Genomic DNA, 12,838 nt, shown 5'->3' on the forward strand with positions numbered 1-12,838 from the left:
AACGGCTAACGGTTACCAACACCTAACCCAACTCGACGGCTCATTCGAATCGGTCCGTATCGGAGAGAAAGAGAGGGAGAGAGACAGAGATAAAAGGGAGAGAGTACTGGGTTAAAGCAACAAAACCAGTGCATTGTAAATGTATGTAGATTGGTCGCTCTTTCTGTGACAACTGTGTGTGCAGTCAAACTCGTGGAATCGTTTCCATTCCTCTTTTCCTTCCCATTCTTATGCTTTACCATATTCTCTGTCATTTTCTTTCAAATTCCATATTCGTTTATTCATTTACCATTTGCATCTTGTTGCTCAACAATTCTTTTTCCCTTAATTTCTTTATCAACGTCCCTTCGTCCTTTTTCAATTGCCTATTTTTCAGCGACCTAAATGTAGTCCATATCGTTTGCATCATATTTTATATTATAGCTCACGCAAGTGTAATTATCGATAATTTTTCTGCAATTAGTTACGTTTCTAATTAAAGACAATAAAGATACACAGTAGCCATAAAAACGTATTGGTTCTACGCTATAGTATTTATTATTTACACTCGATTAAATGCAAGTAGCTGCATCAAAGATCGAACGATCCTAAAAATCGGATATCAGGAAAATGGAACGTAAACTTGGTAAAAAGGTTTCGTCAAAGAATATAATGGTATGCGTCAAACTCTTTCCTCGATAACTTCAAAGTTATCCTAATTACGTATGTGAAAAAGAAAAGCCGAAAGAGAAAGAGTGGGGTTAGGTTGGGGTAATAACGCACCTTCCAGCGATCGATCTTTCGATGCACAGAAGGGCGAAGACTAACGAGCACGTGACGTGGAAGTAAGTTGTCAGGGTCTTCGGCGTAGGCAAAGATTTCCAAGCGATCCTTGAAGACACGCCGCAGCTGGGCTCGTTCCGTTACGGCGACGTTGGTTCATTAATAAAAGCTTGTTGAGTGACGAAGAGCGAGCGAGCAAGATTGTAACAGGGCGAAAGAGCGAAGCGGCGAGGAAGCGGCGAGGAAGAGGTCGAGTACTCGACCGGTTAAGTCCGCAAATAAACGAGGAGGACGCGATCTAACCGGTAATAACGTGCAAGTAGGTTAATCCATCATTGATATAGGTAGAAGGTATATTAATGGGTGGCCACTCCCGACGGAGCTAAGAAACGATCGTAATGAAGTAAGTGGCACGATGGGAGGCGACTACGGAATCATTAATCACGGATTACCACCTATCTTCCACGTCCTCGCCTTACCTCCGATGATAGAGAATATGCTCTACGAGATTTGTCCGTCCCTTCCGGCAATTTTACTCTTCTCTTAATTAACCGTTCGCGGTTTTACGCTCGGCCTGGATAAGCGTTCACGCGGCAAACGTCTCTCGTTCCGAGCGAGTCCGATTCGTTCTTCTCGGCTTGAGTGTCCCGTCGGAAATTTCGCTCGTTGAAGACGAACCATTAAGTCGATTAAATGGGCTGAAACCTTCTCAAACTTTTACTCGAATTATAAGTTCGTTCGGTTTTTTTATGTTCTCGTGCGTCGTTATTTTTAGCTCAACGGACAGAGATCATAGTTTACTATGAGCAAGTGCTTTTAGGTTGTTTCTTTAGGTTTCGCTGCATGATGGTTTTAATTGAAATAATTGTTATTCTTCTATGGTCTGTGTTATTACATTTTCATGTAATTACATTGTGGTGGTTATTCTATTTCCTTTTGTTTATTTTTTTTTTTTTTTAGTCTCAGAGTTTATGTCATACGCGCCTACAAGGGTTATTGGTGGCAACTTTTATAGTCTCGGCGTACGATTATCTTATTGTCAATACAATCTATAGGCGGAGTATATCTACGTAGATATCGATTATAAATATGTAGGATTGTAATTTTGTTGACGTCAAATATTACGAAATTTTTATCTATTTTGTTCGAACATTGGATCCATCCATAAGATGCAATAGTCATTGAATTCTGTGAAGTTTCGCCGTACTTGATTCAATTGGACAGTTGAATATGAGAACAATCATAACTATGAACGGTTGCAATAACAGTGAGAAATCATGCAGCGAGGGCGCCCTGGTGAAGTTTCTCAAAGTGCGGTTGACCAACCGGCAACAACGAGGTGTCACAAATTCTATTCCCTTTACCAGGATCATCATTTACCTTGGCTTGTAACATCAATATTGTTTACATTTCCCTAACAAACTACAAACTATAATATTTACTATCCTTACTTTTCAATCTACAAAATCTCCGATCAAATAGCGTTTTACGTTGTTTGTTTATTTAATTAGTACCTTATAGTAATAGATTGAAAGATTTTTATCTTAAATGAATGTCGCCAACGTTAGATATAAAATGGAATACAAATACAATATATAATATAAAAGGAAAGAAATAGAATAATATCTAAAAAAACGCTATAGATTAGCAGTGAATGTATACAGCCAGTTCGAAAAATCTACATGTAGCCGTCGAATTTTATGTATCTGGCTTACCAAAGAAATTAAAAACACATTTTGTCACAAAATTATTTACACACGTATGAATATAACTATTATCAACGTATCTTTGAAATAAAGACAATCTACTGCCAGTAAAAAACAAATATAAATCCAATATATATGTATATCGAAACGCGTGAAATTCATGTTAATTACTTCGAGAAACTGTGAGAAAAAAATTCCCCTGCAATTCTGAAATAACTCTAGAAATGAGCCACAACAGGATAATAAACCGAATTACGTGTCACGTACGTGGCAATCAATTAGCAGGATCACTGCGGAGGAGGCAAAATTTCTGGCGCGTCTTTCACACCGGGGACACTGGATGGGCAAACTCGATTGCACGACGTCGGCTAACCCGCTAGAGGGATAATCTCATTAACGCGAGATCGTTAACGGTTACTAACGAAGCGAGGGCCTACGTGCAAAGGCAACGATGCCGATTCCACGTTTTCTTCGTTGTTCCTGGACAATTCGGTCGTTGTATCGAGCTGGTCTCCGTCAGTTTCGCTCTTACCGAAGGAATGCGAATGTTTGCGTAATGGCGTTACCGCGGTCGAAGGTCCTCGAGACGAGCCGTGCCCCGTGGAATCTTGGGGTGTGTCTAGGATGCAATTCAGAGCTGCGAAACTCCATCAATCAGTCGTGGCGGAGACGGTTTAAAAGCAGTCACTTTCCCAACCGCCGTTACCGGCCATGCATCTCCGATTCCCTTTCCACTATTCGCGAGTAGCGATGGTCTCGAGTCACGTTCAAAACGTGGAATTTGAGAATTGATTTTTCTGCCTGTTAACCCCTGAACGGTTTAGCAAATTTGGCGAAATTTTCCACAAGAATGCCTCTTTGTTTTCTCGTTGATCGTTTGCGTATCTTGTGGATAGGAAAAGTAGAAACAAGACGGACGACGTTTGGAGAATTTTAGATGAGAAAGGAAGACGAACTATGTGAAAGGTACGATTACGAAATAAGTATGACGAAAGAAGCGTAGAAAATTTTCCATACCATTAGCTAAACTCATAACCGCCAAGAGGTTATTTATGGACTGTTAGGAGGTTAATGATATCATGACTGAAAGTAATTTTTGGGATGAAAGGTGAAAAGAGTTGAACACATTTATCATCTCTTTGAATATGGATACATATTACATTCAAATAATATATATCAAATATATTATTATGTTCCGCATGTTTTGTATTCATCTTTATTAGAACAAGCTTCTGTATGAAATATTTGATTGTTCGAGGCAGGTGTTGAGAGATGCGAACTATTTTCGAACAGTGTCAACGTTGGGACTAAGTTTTCAAAGCTTCTAGAATTTGGAAGTTCTGAAAACCATGAAAAACTGGAAAGTAAATTTTCGCAAGGTTTCAAAATTCAGGGAGGAAGCTTGGTAGAAAGTAACTTGTCGAAGTTTAGAATGTGCGCGAGTAAGGAAAGCGCAAAAATATCGTAGGTGCTGGAAGGCTAGAAAATCTCGAACAAACGCTAAAAATATCGAAAGTCATGACAGTTTTAGAAATGGTCGGAGTTTCGAAAGAACAAGAGATACTGGTATACTGAAAATCCTATTAATAGTATTGCAGAAATCGATCTTGTCGAATGGTTTGAAGATATCATGTCAAAGAATTATGAATTCTGAAAGATTCGTTCAATATTTCATATTACGGAACGTTATCATTTAATTTTTTTTTTTCCTCTTAATATCGGATGATTTAGAAAGACAGAAACTTTTAAGCCGTCAAGCATACAGAAAAGATGTTTTACATATATAAAGTTTCAAATGGTTTGAAAATATTGGAAGCATTAAAAAGTTTCAAAACTTTCTACATATTAAAATATTAGAAAGATTGGACGAGTTTGAAGTTTCTGAAAGTGTTAAAAATCTAATTGAAGACTTACTACTTTTCACATTTATCTTTGTTATTCTGAAATTATTAGAGACATATCATTAGCATTTTAATTAAAAGTCTTAGGATTTCGAAACGTTAAGAGAAGTATATAAATAAGAAGCAATGGACAGTGCAAACAATATTTCTATCGAATATTCTATATTCTTTTGATTTATGTTACGTATATTTTTCATATCGAAATATTTTTCTGGTAAAAATTTAAAATTTGATACAGCACAACGAAGGACACAGTTTTTTTGCAGTTCCTTATCAGCGAGTGGCACAGTATTTTTTCACAATATTACGTTGTTTACGTATTCGTGGCATTCTAATATTTTACTAAATTTTATATCTCGTTCTTGTAATTATGAAATTTCCTTCATTATGAAATTCAGTTATACGAAATATGAGAAAATGGAACACCTAATGAAACATTATTTTGTTTATTAAAATGAGAACAACGTTGAAATATAAAAATCCAGAAATCGCAGTACGTTTAAACTATGTCATTTTGACAACTACCCTCTTTTTACTACAGTTGTCTTCGAAACGAATCGATCACTTTACGCCACGATATTGCTCGAGAAGTTCAAGTCGAACGTCGATCGACGCCACTGCTAACAGATGCCTCGCACGATTCACCTTCCACCTTCCTCGTTCCTAGGCTGTTGCGGAAGTTCCCGCGAGAAAACGCTCCGCTTGGCGGAGAATATGGCGGTCGTATAGGGGCTGCGGGAGACGAACCAATATCGGTTCCCTGGTACTGACGTGTACAGCTGCATTTGCAAAATTTAGGCAGCTTCTCGCACATCACCTTCAATTAGACGTTCGAATAGCTTTCGCGCATCGCGGCGTAACGTCGCAGAAACGTTGCTCAAAACTTCGTTTAATGCGATGCAGCTCAATTCGGTGTGTTTCTTTTTGTTTTTTTTTTTTTTTTTTTTTCTTTGAACCGAACGCTACTTTATTTAAACTAATTTTCTTAGCCTCGAATACTTGGCATGGTAAATTTGTATTCCGGTAAATACCTTTCTATCTTCGATTATTAATTTGCTAATAATTATATATAAATTATTTTTTATTGCTAATTATATTTCAATATTTATAATTTGTGATATCAACCGCTAGTAAGCTGTTTCAGTATTTTGTTGAAAGGAAATATTCAATAACACGAGGTATGTGGATTCCCAGCAAATGAAAGCCATTTATTTAAGGAGATTATTTGTACAGTGAGCTGTATAACATTGTCGATTTCGCGATATGTATACGGTTGTTATTTCGATTCGTTTGTCCATAATAAGCAATACAGTAGAGTTGCAGTTACAAGCGAAAAGTGTCTGTACCCTGTCAGACAATGTGGAACAAGAGGCAGGAAAATTTGATTTACAATTTACATGTGAATATTGTACTTCAATAGAAAGAAGACGTATAAAATTGTCTGGTAAAAAATATGATATTTTGTCAATGGTTCTTATCTCCTTTTTTTTTTTTTTTTTTTTTTAATTAACGTATTTGCTATCGATTGTTACTTCTTTCATTTACATTTAATGTGTCGATAAAAGTGACGTATTTACGCAAGTTTCTCGAAAATGTAATACTACGTATATTTTATTTCGATACGTTTTTCAGATTGAACGTCTTTTAGGCACGCGTATCGGATTTCAAAGAAAATTTTATTCCCACGTCTCTGTTACTCATTTTCACGCTATCTTGTGAAAGTTTCTATCGAAAAGCGACCAAAAGGAACGTAAAAAGTTTAACGATAAACAGAAAGAAGGCAATATCGGTTGCCTGCTTTTGACGCGTGCTATTGCCTTTGCGAAACTTACCACGAAGAATGTGAGAAAGAGAACGAAACAGAAGGAAGCAAACAGTGAGAAGAACGTCAAATATTCTGAAACTATTGCGTGGAATATTTCATCAGAATTGCTCGAAATCTGATTTACCGCGAAGCCGTTTAAATTTGCTGCCCAGTTTATGCGGCTTTTTTCTTTTTTTTTTTTTTTTTTAATTTGTATCCCTTTTGTCAGTTTTCCACCATGTAGGTATGTAGGTACGGTGAAACTTTTATCACGAGATTATCGATTGATGTGTTTAAACATGAGGGTGCCGTGAACGTTGAAAACACAATGTTTTGCATTTCCCACTGGAAATTTCGCTTTTTATACCGCGTTGTAACGTGTAATTGCTTCATGAATTCGTAATGGCCAAATTAATTACTGTGCACATAGAAGGATTGCAACTCATCGAGTCTTCAATTTTTGTTTGCAACTTTTTGATTTTATCATCCATAAAAAGAGCCTCTCAAAAAAATGCTCCGATACATTCTATTTGCGTTAGTTGAAAACTGGATCGATATATCCGTGTAATATCGCCGCACCTTTTTTAAATAGAACCACTTGTTATTTTTATAGCCGGCATCGCAAAGTTAATTAAATCGTGCCATTCCGTTCTACAGGTAGAAATGAAAAAAGATGTGTAAACATACGTCCGAATAAGCTTTATTATTGTAAAAGGCAATGAAACAAGTGTTATAATAAAATTATAAATATACATGTATAATAGCTATCTTGTTATTATATTTGTGTAATTCATTATATTATATTTATTATGTTTGAAATCAACGATAGCTTTTCATATTCTAATTACGTTAAAACCGGAAAGGACATTTTCCAGTTCAGGATAACACTCACTGTTTATAACGCAAACTTATACTCATCGACATGTTCCATATAACGCTATTAATTTATTGTTGATTCTATTGTGAATTTTCAATGGATTCTCGTCATCTTCACGGTATCGTAACGCGTTTGCAATTTATACGATGCATACGATTCTAATAACATGAACTGCAATGTAAAACAAATTTTCTCCATTTGCAAAAAAGAAAAAAAAAAAGGGGGAGATAATACGCAGTTCTTACAAATGTAAATTTAGTAGCGACTTACTGAAATCATAATTAAACTCTAAAAGATACTCTCTTACAAATTGTAATACTCCACGTTGAGTTTACATTGCGTGAAATGTAAAATACTGAAACGAGCGACGCTTCGAATTGGAGAAAAAATTTCATTACCGAGAAATACGTGTAAAGATGTTTAGAGAACATCAGAGATCTGTAGAGTTCTCTAAAGAGCTTCGCAGGTCCTCCACGTGAATGACTATGCGTACGAAGTGTATAAATTAAATTTAAGTTCATCAATCCCTGACGGAAGTAATGCTAATCGCGAAAGGACCAGAGGATCGCTAAAACGGAATAATAAAGAGAAGAGGTTTAGCTTAGCGAGAAAACAGGTCCGCGAGGCACACATGCGAATTCAAAAGAAGAAACGAGGTTGTGTAGTCACCTGTTGGTGGCATGGCGTGGGATTTCGCAAAGGAACTTGCATTTCCGTTGTACATGGTAATTAAATTTCACGCAGTTGCAAAGACGTCGCTTTCCTGCTCTTTCTGCGTTAAAGAGGCCCCAGGAAACGAATGGAAACGTGATTACTGTCATCATTATAATTGCCTCGTTGAACGCGAAATGTACTGCATACGTTCCGAGCGTAGTGTTTAAAACATTTCTGAAAATAATTTTGGTATTGTCATTATGTTATAAATTTTATTGTTACGCGTAACTTGACACGATAAAATTGCGAAATATCTATTTGCAATGTCGAAATTGATTTATTATTAATGTGACGCGTATGGTCTCTTTAGTCAACAAAATATTATACGGATGATTTTTATGAAAAACGTGAATAACAGAACGAGAGCGAAGCTTTGAGCATGTAATACTATCCAAATTATAATTATATTATATAGCAGTAAAAAGTAAGTTATATTTTATGAAATATCAAAATGTAATTAAGGGGCTCTGTATGGTTTCTTTATATTTATCTCCCTCGTAAGTATATCATAATTTTATATTTTAAATATCGCTGGTTTGAAACAGCCCAATGTCTGTAGTTTCAATCTGATGTCTCAACAGAATAGATTTTTTTTTTTATATACAAAATCATTATCACGAAAACAACGATACAGAGATATAATACAAAATTAAAGCATCTATCGATTACGAGCTAATTATGTGTTTAATTCCTCGAGTCTGTGAGATTTCATTAATTTTATAAGGAAACAACGAATAGATTTGTTGATAGATAACGATAACGATATAGATACATTTACTGGAAGAAATTTCGAAATTTGCGTGGAAAGGGTCGTAGTAAGAAACACAAGAATCCCTAAAAAGTTTACACAGCGAAGAAGGATAATTATAATTAAAGTACTTAAGGGAAATTTATTATAATTAAATTGCCGCGTGTTCGGGTCGCTTTACATTTTCTTCCAAGCAATTTACCTAGGGCACTATTAAAAGGCATTGTAAAAGAAAATGAACGCGAGGTCTTTATATTTACAAAATTTTTTGGGCTATTTGCATAAAACTGTAGATATCGTTACAGGATTCATAAAACGCCGCAAGTGGCGAAAGATGGTTAAACGTTTGGCCACTGAAACGTTTGCTTTATTGTGTAGGATCATTAAGCAAAGTGTTACCGTGGTTGCAGTCTTGCACGATGCAGATATTTCCATAAATTACTAAAACCTCATGAATATGATTGTACACGTCATTTTGCACCTAGTTCATTAGTATTACCGTATCGTTGTGCTAATTATTGAACTTTACGGACCAGTAAATGTGCAATGAATATGAAGGAGCGTAATTTCGGATGCAACAGTATTTTGATGGGCCAACATTGTTTATAGACGTTAACTGTCGTTTTGACAGTTTCATCATTTAATCATTAGATAGATATGGTTGTAGTATAAAATAAAGGATAATAAAGATATACGGTAGCTTTTAATAGATTTCCAATATTCTAAAGGGAATATTTTTAGCCTAGAACTGTAAAGAAAGTTTATTTATAGAAGTTTAACTAAATAAAGTTGTTCCCATTTTCGTTCTTATTTTTAATAAACTACAGTATAAAAATATATCGTAAAAGTATAATAGTATCATGGACGATGTATTATTCCAAAAATTAAATGTCCACGCTATTGACACGTTTAGGCTCCACGTAAACGAACGAGTTTTGCCACGCGAACGTTTCACGCCAGTTTCGACAATACATCGCATTTATATAGAGAAGAATACATATGCTGGCGATCTATAAAAATCGACACGTATGCATGATTGGATATATTTGCATATATTTATATGTACGTACATACACGATTTTGAGCGATGAGCGTTATTTTGTCGCCACGTGTGCATTGCTTCCTGTTCGTTAACGCTGCATGCTTGTTAAAATGTTCGGCGAAAAATCACTTATAGGACCTAAATTTTAGTAAGGTGTTTGAACGTGAAATAATGTTACGGAATATAAGAGTAAAAGTTTTAAGTGCAAAATGTAATATCTAACACAAGATATTGAAGATAACAGTTCGTCAAATAATATATTGTAGATCGAATGTTTTACAAGGTGAAGGTCTACTGTAAAACTTTGAAAGCAAAACTTGCTATGACAAATATTTACCTAGGATTAAATATTGTTACCAAAATAAGGAAGCATTAAGCTTTCGCTAGTAGAAAATAAATTTGACGCTAGCAATATGCAAATAATGTATTTATAATGTACGATATCACAGTGGTTACGAGAAGCATCGATACATCATTGTATTTATTATGTCATTTATATACTAGTTAGGCCCGAGTATATTTCAAGCACATAAATTGTGTATTATTTAGTAGCCCTTTCACGCGATTACGTAGGTTCGATACCATTGAAATGAAATAGAATCTGACAGAAACGCGTTCCATTGGGAAATAAGGATATGCGCCAATATTCTTTTTAGCCATTTTAATATCAATCGTATCATAGTTAGAAGAATTGCACAAAACACGTGCGATTCTAATTCCGTGGACTTCGTATCTTCGAAATTTCATCGTTGTTAAGACTCAATTGTCAACCGAATAGGAAGCGACTCGTCGTTACGGTCTCGAAAGATGAATCAATCTTGCTGGGAATCGTAGCGAATTCCTATCGTGTAAATCGACAAGTAGGAAATGAAATTAAAGCACAAATGTTCGTGGCTCACACCGACCATTATTCCGCAGATAAATACGAGCATGCAGCGCTGCGTTACTCTATCCGCGAACCGCAACAAAAGCAATTACATATTGCTGCACGTATGAATGGACAATGGCCACGCATAATGAACATATTGCGACGGCATCGGACTGCTGTCCCGTGGCTGCTGTCGTTTCGCTGAGCCGCATCGACACACGGCACATGTACACGCCGCATTTATGCGGATTCGTGGACAATTTGACTGGAAAGCAATTCCAAACCGAAAGGGAAGGGACTGGGGATGGGAAGCGGACGTACACACTTTCATAATTACGCGACTCCCGCAGTCGCGAGTGTTATACATCGCCGCTGTCAAACGAAGCCAGTGACGGCTGTCATTCTCCCTGACCGCCATGCCGCCGCCAGATCGAAGAAATAACGAGCGGCAACTCTCTTCTCCAACCTGAATCATTGTTTCATTGATGCAGCGATATGCCTATCAACGATGACGAAATTCGGCAAATCGTTCTCGAATTTAAACGTATCAGCTTTTTGTGCGAACCATTCAATGGACATAAATTTGTCGAATATCGTACGTTGAAGGATTCTGAATGAGAATTGGAAATTTATTTAAATAGTAAAAGTTTTTTTTTTTAGAAGTATGTTATAATAGGGATAAATTAATTTTTTAAATAACGCGATATAATGTAAGGGATAATAGGCAAATTTGCATAGGCTCAGTTCAGAAAACGAAGAAATAATTGATGGTAATTGTATAAACAATTTTCTGTCCAAAGATTTGCAAGGCTTTTTCACCAAGTACTTCAAGACTCTTTCAAGATACTTTCCCTAGCATTCGATAAAGCCTTTCCTTTAATTTTCAAAATCTTTAGTTATTTTATATATTGCGGTATACTACTTCGATACTACGTAAGATATTGTAGACTTCCGTGCACAACGAAATTTTTATTTTCGCAAGCTGATCTCGCAACCAATTCCTCCAACCAGATCGTTCATTTTTCATCAATCCGAGGTTTCGAACACTCAATTCGAACCCTTATCGCGCGCAGCTTTATTCCGTCAGGCAATCAATGAAAGCATAATATTTTATCCTCTGGTTCCATACCATCGATCAAACGACGAATGCGGTATATCGAATCGCGAACTCTCTTTCACGCTTGTTTCGCCACGTTCTTACCAGCAGCGTAGTAACATCGCGTCAGACGTTTTTATCGCGTTGAACGCGGGAGGATGAGTCGAGAAGAGACTAACAAACGGAGATCCGCTCGATTCTCGGCGCTTATCTGAATCGCGGGCCGGAACGTCTGGCCGTTAACGCGCGTTCTTACGTCCGCGTGGTTCTCACGCGATCGCCTTCGCGGCATCTCGTCGACGGATCAGCCGCGTAAGCTATAAAACTTCCAGATAAATCTGCCGGCCCGTTCAGTGGAGGGGAGAAAAGCCCGCGACAAAAATCAGCGCGAGAAAGAAAAGTGGTTATGGGGCGGGAGGCGAGCGGATCGAGGGGATGAAGAATTCCGCGATCGCAGCCAAGAAGAAGAGCATCGAGGAAAAGAGCAGAGAAAACGGAGCGAAAATCCTTACTGGCTCGATTTTCATTCGGGGCGACACCTCTGCAACTCGATTTATTTTCTACTTATAGCGGTATCCTGATTACAGTCGAGCAGAAAAGTACATGCACAGGTATTGGAAACAGATATCGACGAAGTTTCGTTATATACGGATTGTTTGCACAAAAATGTGAATATGATAATGATTTCAATCAGTTACAAAACTATCTATGTATTATAAGGATATGTAGCGTGTCCGTTGGATTGTCAGGTACAAAAATATCTAATGAAAGATGGCAGTCTCTGTTTTAAACATTGTACTGTCATATCTTCGCGAAAGGTTTCAAGATCGCCGCATGGTCACGCATACAAGAATATAGCATGTCTTCCTTCATTTCATGTAATTTTTGTTCGAAACAATTTTTCATATCGTTCATGTTATTCTCTGATGACGATATAACGCTAGTGCCAGTTCGATGAAACTTCAACGATGCTTGTTTCCACTGTCTGCCCATTCATTGTCCTCCACTATTTTAGCCGATTGTTCGATTATTAGCAAACACATCGTTACTCATTCCACGTGTAAGTACTGAGACAATAGTGTCGATAACGAAGGTCCCTGCGTCTCATAGTACTAGAATCTTGCACGCGAGTACTACGATATCTAGCAAAAACGAGTATATACATGCACGTTGTTTTAACGAAGAAGGTAGTCGCTAATAAGTTCTACCGTTGGTGTGATTTAAAATTAATAAAAGAAGAAGAAAGAAGAAAGCGAAAGAGTAACTGGAAGGGAACGAAGCGAAGGAAGAAGAGGAAAAAGAAGAAACGCGTTAGAAGAG

At 36.9% G+C, this 12,838-nt stretch overlaps 1 protein-coding gene across 3 annotated transcripts in view; it reads left to right on the top strand.

Annotated features, from left to right (window-relative positions):
- The window catches only part of LOC139998493 (E3 ubiquitin-protein ligase MIB1-like), a 442,477-nt gene that overhangs the window by 159,653 nt on the left and 269,986 nt on the right, over positions 1-12,838 (top strand). The window lies entirely within an intron of this gene.

Source organism: Bombus fervidus, chromosome 3, assembly GCF_041682495.2.
Source record: "Bombus fervidus isolate BK054 chromosome 3, iyBomFerv1, whole genome shotgun sequence".
Classification (NCBI taxonomy): domain Eukaryota; kingdom Metazoa; phylum Arthropoda; class Insecta; order Hymenoptera; family Apidae; genus Bombus; species Bombus fervidus.